The sequence below is a fragment of the Rhinolophus hipposideros genome, assembly GCF_964194185.1.
Source record: "Rhinolophus hipposideros genome assembly, chromosome: 7".
Lineage (NCBI taxonomy): Eukaryota > Metazoa > Chordata > Mammalia > Chiroptera > Rhinolophidae > Rhinolophus > Rhinolophus hipposideros.
Window position 1 is genome coordinate 64,997,051 of NC_138053.1, and position 12,574 is coordinate 65,009,624.

The 12,574-nt window shown below is 39.8% G+C and overlaps 1 protein-coding gene across 7 annotated transcripts in view; it reads right to left on the minus strand.

Annotated features, from left to right (window-relative positions):
- The window catches only part of GPBP1 (GC-rich promoter binding protein 1), a 69,324-nt gene extending 61,249 nt beyond the window's left edge, over positions 1–8,075 (minus strand). For 2 of the 7 annotated variants that reach the window (XM_081053742.1, XM_081053739.1), the window contains exons 1-2: positions 7,278–7,430; positions 5,116–6,065 (exon numbers count right to left, since the gene is read on the minus strand). The gene's annotated coding sequence lies outside the window, so the exon portion shown is untranslated. Of the gene's footprint in view, positions 1–5,101; positions 6,066–7,277 lie in introns of all 7 variants that reach the window. The other 5 variants (XM_081053743.1, XM_081053740.1, XM_081053738.1 and 2 more) reach the window with 4 other exon arrangements.
- Between the last annotated feature and the right edge of the window lie 4,499 nt (positions 8,076–12,574).

Genomic DNA, 12,574 nt, shown 5'->3' on the forward strand with positions numbered 1-12,574 from the left:
GAAAATTCTGACACATGCTACAACACGCATAAACCTCAAGGACATTATGCAAAGTGAAATAAGCCAGTCACAAAAAATAAATAGTGCATTGATCCTCCTAATATGAGGTACCTAATCAAATTCATAGAAATAGAAATTAGAATGGTGACTGCCAGAGGCTGGGGGAGAGGGAAATGAGGAGTTAATGTTAATTGGGTACACAGAATTTCAGTTTGGGAAGATGAGAAAAAGATCTGGAGATGGATGGTGGTGATGGTTGCACAACGAGAATGTACTCAATTACATTGAAATGTACACTCAAAAGTGGCTAAAATGGTAAATTTTGTTTATTTTAGCACAATAAAAAGTTTCCTCATGCACAGGTTAGGAGATCAGTGTGAAGGGGGAGAACCATCCCTCTACATCTTATATATTGTCTAGAAAAGTTGAATTTAAATTTAAATTTAAAACATACTTTCTTCTCTAAACTTATAATTGTCAACTTCCTATTTGTGGGGTGAAAACTTTGGCTAATTATGTTGACAATTACCAGTTGTGAAGAATTACCTCCTATTGTGGTTTTTAATATGCCCACAAATTCTTTCGACAAAAGGTGGAGGAGCTTAGCTAACTCCATTCCCCTTGACTGCCAGCTAGATTTAGTAACTTGCTTCTAGTAGTGAAAAGAATGTGGCAGATGTTACTTCTGAGAATAGGTCAGAAAAGGCACTTCCCTTCTACCTCTTTTCTCAGATCACTTACTCTGGGAGATGCAGCTGCCATGTTGTAAAGAAACTCAAGCAGTTCAATGGAGAGGTCCACATACGGTAAGGAACTGAGTCCTCTGGTAACAGCCAGCGTCAACCTGCCAGCCCAAAGAATACACCATCTTGGAAGGAGATCCTCCAGCCCCTGTCAAACTGTCAAGCGTCTGCAGCCCTCGTCAACATCTTGACTAAGATTTTATGAGAGCCCTGGAGGGAACCAGAACCCCTCAGCTAAAACTCCCAAATTTCTGGCCCACAGAAACGATGTGAGATAATAAATATTTATTATTTTTTTAAACTCACTCACTAAAATACATATTTATGTTTACAAAAGCAAACTAATTTCTCTTACTAGTATGCATATGTAAAGAACAATTCCTGACAATTTTTCTTTTTAAGAACTGTTTTTTAATCTATTTGCAAGTTCTGAGTTTCAAAGGAAACAATCTATTTAAGTAGGATTTTAAACCTTTTATTCTTGCTAAAAATGAAAAAAGTATATGGGCAAATTTTGAAATATGGTTTTAAAAAATATAATCTGAATGGGGTGGCCTGTAAGCTCAGTTGGTTAGAGTGTGGTCCTCTTTAAAAAGGTTGCCGGTTCGATCCCCACATGGGTCACTGTGTGCTGCACCCTCCACAACTAGATTGAAACTACTTGATTTGGAGCTAATGGGTCCTGGAAAAACACACTTAAAATAAGTAAAAGTAATATATATGTATGTGTGTGTGCATATATATGTATATATATTTGTATATGTGTATGTGTGTGTGCATATATATATGCACACACACATATATATATGCACACATACATATATATAAATGAAATCTGAAATCTGAATTAAAGGGTGACAAATGAAAGACCAAAAACACTGCACTCACCAAGCTGTGAACAGAAAGATGAATCAAGAACAAGAAACTGAGGGAGGCCAGATGGATCAGCTGGTTAGAGCTCCAGCTCTCAACAAGGTTGCCACTTAAATTCCCACATGGGATGGTGGGCCGTGCGCCCTACAACTAAAGATTAAAATGGCAACTGGACTTGGAGCAGAGCTGCGCCCGCCACAACTAGATTGAAGGACGACGACTTGGAGCTGATGGGCCCTGGAGAAACACTCCCTAATAAAATTTATTAAAAAAAAAAAAAAAACTGAGTGATGCACAAACTAGCAAGTTACCTGAAGGGACAGAGCAAAAGCCTGTAACTGCTGGGTGGGGCAGCTGACAAAAAGGAAAAAAGCAAGCAGGTAAAATGGAAAAAGAAACAGACAGACCCAACCACTAAAGGTTTACCAGTAATTTTAACATTTTGTTTCTCGAGGGTCATACATTAAACGGGGGGTGTGGGGTGCGTTGGGAATGCATCTCTTTCCACCAACCTACTTTACCTAAATACTAGTATGCCAAATACATGCCCCTAAAGGCTGCTAAAAGTAACAAAATCAAGAGCCAGCTATAGTTTAGATTCTCTGGCCAAAAGAGAAAGACTATGAGAAGAGATTTGGAACTAAAGGCCAAAAGACGAGTTAATAGGTTACTACTCCCTCAGTCAAGGACCAAGCTAGAATAATAAATGAAATGGGGAGGCATGGCATGAATGGTATTTCAGGCAATGCCATTAACAGAAACAAGAAAGAAAATTTCAGAGACTATGATAAATTCTGCTTTGACATGTAAAATTAAGCAAGATCTTCAAATACTGGAATAAAACTTTATACCTATATTACACTTAACAATTAACAAAAACCCTTCAAATACATTACTTTCATCAGTTTTATGAGGAACTAAGACCAAAACAAGTTAGGCCCTTTTCTAGGTATTCCAAATATTAAACCAAAAATCTTTCTAACTCCCAGCCATTACCTGTTTTCCACATCACTACCCTTACCTGAACATTTTTATTCAAAATTATTAAACAGAAAAGGTGGTTGGATCAAACACAATTAGATAATAATCTGGCCTGGGTTTACTATATCCTCATTTGCTAATTTTACTTTCAGAGTAGGGGTTCCCATCCGTATTCCCTTCTGTAACTCTAAATTTTATTTTCATTCTGTTCACTCATATTCTTTCGCTATTATTTCCCATTACTATTATTTCCCGATTATGCCCCCTTCTTCAATTCTGAAGTATCAGCAGCTTTAAGCACAAAAATTCGTGTATTAATTTCAGTTCAAAAACAGAAAAAGTAAAACAACGCTAACATGCTTCATACCTGTGTAAAGAGGTGCTGGGTGAATGTGATCTGAATATAACCTGACACATTTTAATTTTTACCTAACCAAATATCACTCAAATAGGTACTAACGGCAAAACCAACAAGTTTCTATCCTTCAGCTTGTCTCCAAGCTCCACTAGTAATCAGTTTTAACCAGAGAAACCGTGTATGAAAAAAACAAAAACATCAGGGATAATGTTCAAATAAAATGAGTTAATAAAATAAAATCCACAAAGCAGTGCACGACATAGTGATTGAGAGTATGGGGCTTGACGATTTGGTCAAGATTCCAACCTAACCTTAATCCTAACAAAATTAACTTTCCCCCAATCTTAGTCTCCGCTAAATCTTAATTTCCTCACCTATATCACTGTAACTGTAATAGTACTTCCCTCGTAGGATTATTATGCTTTAAAATATACCAAGTAAAGTACACATTAAAATACGTGACACAATCATCACATAAATGGAGTCATTATGATTATTATTTTTAGACCTATAGTTTAGGGACAGGAGAAAAATATGAGAGAAAGGGAGATAAAGAGGAGAAATAGAGGTACTTATGGGGGGAGAAGCAGCAGCCCAGCAACTGTTCCAATTACCACTGGTACTTCGTATTTCAATGCCAAGAAAATAATATACATCAGAACATTCAAGTAAATCTGTCCTTGAACAATTGAAGTAAACAAAGTTCACAAATATTCTATTCAAGGATTAAAGTTAATTGTTAAAAACTGGTCTCTGGAGTCATCTTTATCTTGATACTACTGCTTGTGGTAATAACATCAACAGGAGCAATTTAAACAAAAATAATCAAAAATAATATTACGTGGTTCTTTTCTATGAATAAAGATCATTCAATTCCATTTCAACTTATCACATTTAAAATGCATATTCTTATATAAATAACTTTAAAAGCCATTGAGAAATATGTAATATACAGACTCCCAAAGCAAGGAGCAGAGGAGAAAGTCCTCACATTTTCATATAAATCAAGGTGGAAACTCAATTTAAAGTACTACACACAGTTCTGACAGAAAAACACAACTAACCTATTTTTTAAAAGTTACTGAACATTCTAATCTCAGTTTTAGATCAGAAAACAAATATTATACACACATATCTAAATACCTACATTCTTTTGGATTCTACTACCTTCTCTGCTCTAAGTCAAGAGGATTCTACAGTATAGCAAAAAAAAAAAAGCTGTTTCAAAACAACAAGCAACTGACAAGTTATCAGGCCATCCTGGGAAAGTGTTCGAAAGTTATGTTTTATCTCAGGTAATTAAATAAAGTCTAATTTTAGCCACGTTGACGTATTCACTAACAGTAAGTCCTTAAAATATAAATTTTAGTTAATTTTTTTTAAAACATTTTACTGAATGCCTATGATTCACTGAAAAACTAAATGTAACTAATGGCAATTAAAAATACCATTCAAACCAGAAAAATACAATTATTATTAAAAGAGAATTCATTTGCCAAAAGGATTTCTATTACAGCAATTAATATTCACTATTTCAAAAAGCTTTGTTTATAACCTTAAGGCAGCATAAGCTTCCTCGGAGAAAAAAGTACACTCCTTTTTTTAAGTTAGTCTAAAACTTGTTAGTGCATCTTGCTCAGTTCCTCTCAGTTTCTGTTCCTAGTAATGACTTAGCTTTTTGGAATTGAGATCTTAAGGAATTATTTGAAATATAAAACCACTTCTACAAACTGTTTCAAAAACTTAATTTCTATGATGGATTAAAATGTTAGCAACAGTTATGCCTTAAAACAAGCCACTTCATGAAATTATCAGATTAAAAACCAAGCACTATAATTTGTTTCAAACATTAAATAATCTGTTGGGTTTTTTCCTACCAATCTAAGAATCCATAAAGCCTAAGATGAATAATGACCACATAGACTTTTTTACTTTAGGAGCACAAAAACTTAAAATTTGGACTGTTTGATCTGCAATGTTCTTAAACTTTAACTCTTTCTACATTTAAATTTACTTAAGTTGTTTTCAGACTGTCCAGGAATCTGAAGCCAAGCAATATTATTGCAAGAAACTGAAAGGCTTCCAAGAATAACATAGGAGAAACTTGACTCATTACATTTTACAAATGATCATTTGATTTGCTCACCATATAGTACTTACAAATTCCAACAGGACTGCACAGGAAGGTGTTGAGTTTTTCTCTGTTATCTTTATGTGTTCCAGTTTGTTTTTTTATTTTGTATCCTCTGAAATAAAATCCAAGTTCTTCGAAGATACTCAAGCTATGACTATTTGACATAGAGTTACTTCAAGTCAGCTACCCATACTTCTGTTTTAAAGTTTTCATATGGCTATCTCCAGAATTAGCCAAGTTCCTTAGATGTAAGATTATGAAGTCTATATTATTCCATGAACTTGTCACTGTTGTATTTATCCACTCCAGATGAAATATCCAATTTATGAGCCAAAAAGCAAAGACAAAAAGAAAATTTCACATCTGAAGAGCATTCCTAAACATCAGCATATAGAGACACATAGCTATCTCAATACTACCATGCTGCTGGGAAACTGCAACATCTTAAATTTCCACGTAAATAAAAGATAAAAGGAAAAAAACTCTGTATTCTTTCAATGTCTTCATTTAGAAAAGCTGCCCCACTGTGACATGAATAGGGCTGAGGTCAAAAATTCCTAAAACTTTTAATAAAGGTAAAAGTGAATTGCCATGAAACTTCAGCACTATTTAAACAGTAATTTGAAACTGCTGAAACTACTCAGTACACAAATCAAACATCTTACAGTTTTGGCTGAAGAACACTAACAAGAGGGGAGGAGTTGGGGAAAGGCAAAAATACCACCAGCTGAAATACTTGAAACCAGGTATATCATCCGTTTGAACCAAAATACTGAAAATAACTATGTGTCTTTTTAAGTAGCTTGTAGAACTGTTCACTACTATGAATTCACTTCAGAGATGATTCTTGACAATTTTAATAAACTTCTGGGGCAAAATTATCCAAAAACATTGTAATTCCAAAATGGCCACTTGAAATATCCGGGGCCTTTTACACAAAACCTAGACGATCTTCATATCTGAGTAATTCGATCACCTGTAAAAGTTATAAAACAAAAAACAAAAAAACAAAAACAAATTACACACTGAGTTTTAATTTTGAACTAAAAACTAATCCCCATCTTAAAGAGTCAACGTCTGGCGAGAAATTCACTTCCACACACTACTGCTCGGGTCTGAAACACAGCTGTGCCCAAGCAGGACCCAGGAAGCCTGCTGGGAGCACAGGCCTTCAGAACGGGGGTGGAGGGGGGGTGTTGTGGGAGGCGAGTGTTAACGTCAACGGGGAAAGGGGTGGGGATAAAACGCAGGGGATGACACGAGCAAGCATCCGAACCTTGTTATGCTTTTTGAGTAGCTATTAAAACTGTGAAACTGGCACACAACCTTATGAAAGGTCTCTGTGCAATGTACCAAGGAAAAGGAAGGCAGGTGTGGTGCCACCAAACAGCAGCCGACGCAACTTAAGAGAAGGAGGGCTATGAAATGAGAAGGTCTAAAAGGGGCACATTCCCCACACTGAGGGCAGAAGCAGGCGGACGAGGAGTGGGGCCAGAACGGTCCTTAAAGGTGCCGGAGGGGGAGACGTCCCCGGCTTCCGAGTGCAGCAGGACCCCGGTGTCGGCTCCCATTTCTTCCCATGAAGAAAACAGGCTTCTCCCCACACGGAGGGGGCGGAAGGGACCGAGCTTCCCCGTGAACCGTACCACAAGCGGCTCTCTCCAAACGCAGAGCAGGTCCCCTCCACACCCCACAGGGCCCGGAGGGGCAAGGCAGCCGCGCTCCACTCAAAACAGCGCCACGGACCCGGGCGAGCGGGCGCAGCGGGCGCGCCACTGAAGAAACCAGCCAAGGCCACAAGTCGGCCTCGAGCCCCTCAGCCCTCGGACCGGGGTAGTGCTGCCAGAGGCGGCGGGCGTGCGCGCGAGGCGGGAGGAAGCCCGAACGCCGAGGGCGCCGGACCCGTCCCCAGCCTCCGCCAAACACCCCCCGGCCGCCAAGGCTGAGCCGCCCACCTCCTCCCCACAACCGCCACCTCCGCGCCACCCGGGCCGAGGCAACACCTACAGGGGCCTCCCGGCGCCGTCCTTCCCTCTGTCTCCTCGCTCTCCGCTCCCCTCCCCCAGGTCCGCGGGCAGCCCATACCTCGCGCCGCCAACGCCGCTCTAGACCCCTCGTACCCCAACGCCGACACGGGCACCCCCCGCCTCCCCCAGACTCCGGCGCGAAGCACGGAGGACGAGGTTACCTTGTGCCACACCAGAAGTGCCCCTGGCCTGGGGGTGCCGCCGCGCTCGATCCCGAGAGGAGGTTTTCGGTACTTTGAATAATCCCCCTTTGCCGCTTTTCCCTCCCCCACAACCAGTCTCAGTCCCAAAATGGCGCCGACCCGATCCGCAATGTTCTGGGCCAAGTCTCGCGAGATGGTGGAAGGCGAGGCGGGGAAGGAACTAAGAGGTTGAGGAGAAGGGGGAGGAGAGGCGGGGCGCCGAAAAGAAGGAGGGAGAAAGGGTGTGTGGTAGTAGAAGCGGTGCGAACAAACCTACTGGGCGGGGCAGCAAGGAGGAGCGCCTCCACCAGAGAACCTTCTGGCCCAGGCAACCGCTCACGCCCCGGCCCAAGAAGCTCCACCCTCTACGGAGGGCGGCTGGCGGGAGGGGATGGGGGCGGGGTTATGCATGGAGGCGGGGCTCCGAGGAGGCACGGGAGGCCAGGGCGCGCGGGGGGCGGGGGCTCCGCGCGGTGACGTCAGGAGCAGCTGGAGTCGGGGATTACCCCCTGCTGCTGACGTGAGGATGGTGAACAATCGGGAAAGTTCGGTGGAAGGGGGAATTCCCCGCCGCTCCCACTGGAGCCCCTCCTCCCTCCCTTCTCCCCCAGCCCCGGGCCGCCCCGGAGCTGGAGATGGTGGGGTTGCCCGAAGGGCGGGAGGGGAGCGCCGCGCCGGGAGGCAGCCGCGCGGGCCTCAGTGGCGCGCGCCGCGGCGTCTTCCCTGACTCCGAGATGCCGCGGCGCGCGCCGCCCGCCAGGTACCGCGCTCGGGCCCGGGCGGAGGGGAGATCACGTGCTCGCCTCCACACCGCCCTGGGCGGGCGGAGCGCTAGCCGTGCTGGCGCCGGGCTAATTGGGCGCCCTGAAGCGACGGATCCGCCGTCGTGTGCAAATACGGGAGTGTGTCGGACATCCCTAATGTGTGCGGAGGCCAGTAGCTGAGGGATCGAGACCCGCTCGTGGGGAACTCAGCCCAGACTCTCAAAGGATAAATATGGCTGCTGGATATGACCGTGCTAGTTATCATTGTTTTATTTGTATGAAATCTGCAGTAGGTGACAGTTATTTCAACAGTGTCTCAGTCCGACGCAGCCCAGGCGATTTTTTTAGAATGAATTTTGTAGTTACAGTTCTCTGATTGCGATGCCTTTTCGCGTTATAAGTGAAGTCTCCCTTAAAGCCTGTGAAGTGAGCCTTCCCAGGGGAAGCAAAGTAGCCACGCAGAGGTGCTGAGAGGTGACGGGGAGGGTTTCTGAAGCAGGGAAAATGCAGGAACTAAAAAGTACTTGGCTCTTTCTTGGCTCTCCCCCAAGCCACAAAGGTTTCGTACACAGAAACTTGATGATCCTTTTACGTGCGTTATGGGGTTTGCAGTGTAATGGACTGCTAAAAGCGCCTTGAAAGAATGGTTTGGCTTTACGTAAACTCACCAAAAATTACACCTCCCACTCTTATTTTAGTCGTCATGGGAGGTGGACACTTGGGCTGAGTGCAAAGAAGAGAAGTAACCCTCGCTGAATGCCTTATCCTTGCCAGGCACTCCTTTCATCCTAAATCAGTCTCTGAAGTGGGTATTATTTTGCTCATTTCGCAGATGAGGAAGTTGGTCAAGCCAAGTAACGTCCTTGAGTTGGTTACCTAACATGCACGTTGGGTGCCACGGTTTTGCTGTGCCAGACAAACTCAAGTGTGTTTGGGTCTTAATCCACTTACGTTCAACCGCACCACGTTGCTTCTGTAGCAGTAACTTAAGTATTGGGACAGGACCCACTTCTATTTCTAAGCAAGATATTAATTAAAGAAACAAAGGAAAATATTGATAATTTAAACACATACAAATCGTGCTCTTCCTATGGCAAAAAACAAAGTTAAAAAACAAATACAGCAGTGAAATAGAGAAACAATGGTAACGTGTGACATTGTAATATTTAATTAGATATACTTGGTTACTATTCTTAATATCTAATGTTTGATTTACATAATAAGTATATCAAGAGCTCTTATACATCATTAAGAAAAAAACCAACTTTTAAAAAGTAACAGGACATGAACAAGCTAGTCATGTATTTGTCAACAATTACACGAAAAGATGCCCTACCTTACTCGAAATCAGAAAAAAATTAAAATGAAACTAACGATATACCACCTTTTAACCTAGCCAATTGGCAAAGACTTAAAAAGAATAAAACCTAGATGAAGGTATAAGGAATAGGTATTTGCATTATTCATATCAAGAATCGAAATCTGTATAGCTTTTCTGGAACATAGTGTGGCTTTCATTTAAAACAAAGTCATTAAAATAAGATACCCTTTGCCCAGCTATTCTATATGTTAGAATTTATTTTAATGAAATAATAGGAAAGGTGTCCAACAATTTATAAAGATACTAATTGATAAATTGCTTATAACTACAAAAAAATTGGAAACAATCCAAATGCCTATAAATAAAGGCACTGAGTAAATAAATAAATTATGGTACATCTATAGATAGACTATGAAGCCATTAAAAATGATGATGTACTTTTTTGTAAGAAAAAAAAAGTCACATGAAAAGATGTGCACAGAACACCGCTAAGAAAAACAAGAGGGGAAGAAAGCTAGAAGGAAAAAAATAAGAGGTAGGTTACAAAACTGTCTATCTAATGTCCTATTTTTGTCAAATAAAAAAGTATATATCAAAATGAAGTCTGAATAGGTACAAAAATGTTACCAATGCTTATTTCTAGGTGGCAGAATGATAGAGGATCTTTATTCTTTATACCTGTTAAGGGCCTATGTTACTTTTCTAATTAAATACAAGAACCTGTCTCCAACCAGTAACATGTTTTCCCTTAATTTATTTTAATTCATTTAGTGAAATCTAAAACAAGGATTTATCATATAATAGATTCTTTTATTAATGAGCATAACATTTTGGTAGTTTGAAAGAAGAGGACATTTTTTTTAGCCAAACTCATATGCAAGAATTTTTAATTAAATAAGATAGTTTGATAAGTCTTTCTATGTTTTATAGATATTAGCCACAGAGATTACATAACTTGCTCTAAAATAATGTTAGCCCACGTATACAATGCTGTATTCATTTCCAACTTATTTGTAAAAGTGAAAAGCAGAAAACCTAAATATCTACCTAAATATGTACTTTAAAAAGTAATAGACACCTGAAACTAACAAAGAAAACAAAAAGGAATAGAGTACTATGCAGCTGTTGAAAAAGAATAAGGTAGACAAATACATACTAACATGCGAAGATGGTCAATATGTTTTTTAAGAGACAAAAGAATGTGGTAAAACAATATCTAGCATCATTATTGCTCTTTTTAAGTGTATATATAGAAATAAACAATGCCTAAAGAATAACTTTAATATTCATCAAATCAGGATTATTTTGTCTTATACACTGATGGTCTATTGAAATATAATATTTTAGAATAATGTTTAAAATTTATTTGCCCAAAAATGTGCAACAATCAAGGAGCAGAATAAAATATTTGTATAGGAAAGCTTGACTCTTTCAAAATTATATCCAGTGTCCATTTTCTGTGTTCCCATTGTATGGTCCTGTCTTTAACTCTATGATTAATTATCTACCATTTTATCTCTACCTTGATCCTGAAAAGGTGTCCAGGACCTTCCTTATCGTTCCTCCTACATCTGTAATAACACTAGATTGTAATTGCCAATTTTTTTACCTGACTCTACCACTGGTCTAAAAGATCCCTGAAAACAGTGACTATGTCTTCTATTTATTCATAGCAACTAGTGCAATTTCAGCCATGGTGTAAATTCTCCAGTATTTGTTAAATACACGACTTCCCCACCTTTAGTCTGTTTTAGCCATGCACTACCTGCAGTTCTCAGAGTTTCCCTTGTTCTTGATACTTCTGTGCAAATATTATTCCCTTTATAGATTGCCTTTCTCCTCCCCACTCTCTAGTTTGTAAATTTGTATTCTTCTCCCTAGAGACCCTATTCAAATAACAAGTGAACAACAATCAGGTAAAGCTGAGAACTTCCTTCCTTGAACTTTGACATGGACATACACTCATTTTTATTACTATTTGTTCTCCTTTCAGCCCCTTGTCTAGAAGGTGAGACCCTGGTCAGGGACACTTCTATTCATCCCTTGCCTCTAAACCAATGCTCAGCCCATAGAAGGTCCTCAGTTAATATGACTGGCTGGCTGGAAGCATCCAAAACCCATTCAGCTCCTGTTCCCATGCACCAGCACAGCCTGACCAGCCTCTGAGGTCACTGCCAAGGTGCAGAAGTTCTCTCTTAGTCTCTGTTCACTGGCAATTGTGGTCCTTGTATAACACTCGTGGTTCACAGATAATCTGAGCTGAGGATCAAATACCTCACTTGGAGAAAATCAGAACTCACACAACCTTTCTCCTTGTTATAATCAAAAATATTTGCACACCGCTCTTTCTTTCTGGAAAGTTTCATGGTTTTGTGCTGATCCATTTAAAGGATTCAATATTTTCGAAAAGGAGAGCCCATGCCTACTTTATTTACTGCTGTGTCCCCGATGCCTGGAACAATACTGGACACAGGATAGGTATTCCACATATGCTACCTGGATGAATAAAGGACTGGATGGTGAAAAAACATTTTGAAGAGAAATGTTTCAGGAAGAAACTTGCTCTACCAGAAATAAAAAGTTTTCTTTTTAATTAAAAATATGTGATGTAACAAATGAAAAATGATAGCGTATAATTTTAACTTTGAAAAGATCTGTGTCTTCTTTAATCATGATGACATCTGATGGTAAACTTGATCAATAAATTTGGTGTTCATTAACATCAATTTTTAAGCATAAAAGTAGTGTGTACTTGGAGAAAGCTTAACAGACACAGAAGAGTATAAACAAATGAAATTGCTTATAATCCACCACCCGGAAATAAATACCTTTTGGTTTAAAAAAAAAAAATATATGAATGTATTCATTTCACATATTTCTTCTTTGCATGTTGTAGCTCTGTGTCATGGTGTATAACAGCTTTGTATTCGATTTTTATTTTGTATGTTCTAAAATTCCCCGTATTTAAAACTTCTTTATTTTATCTGTGTTCCATTTTAAGAATAGCATAATATTTGATTTCTTAATGTAAAACATCTTATGCTAGTCCTTATGATCTCTTTATTTTAACATAATAAGAATGGTTACTATTGGAGCCACTTTTCTAACCTGCCTTCCCCTAGAAAAGTTTCCTGATCCTATTACATTTGGCTCAATTTAACCCATAATTATAAATTTAAATTTACCACGCA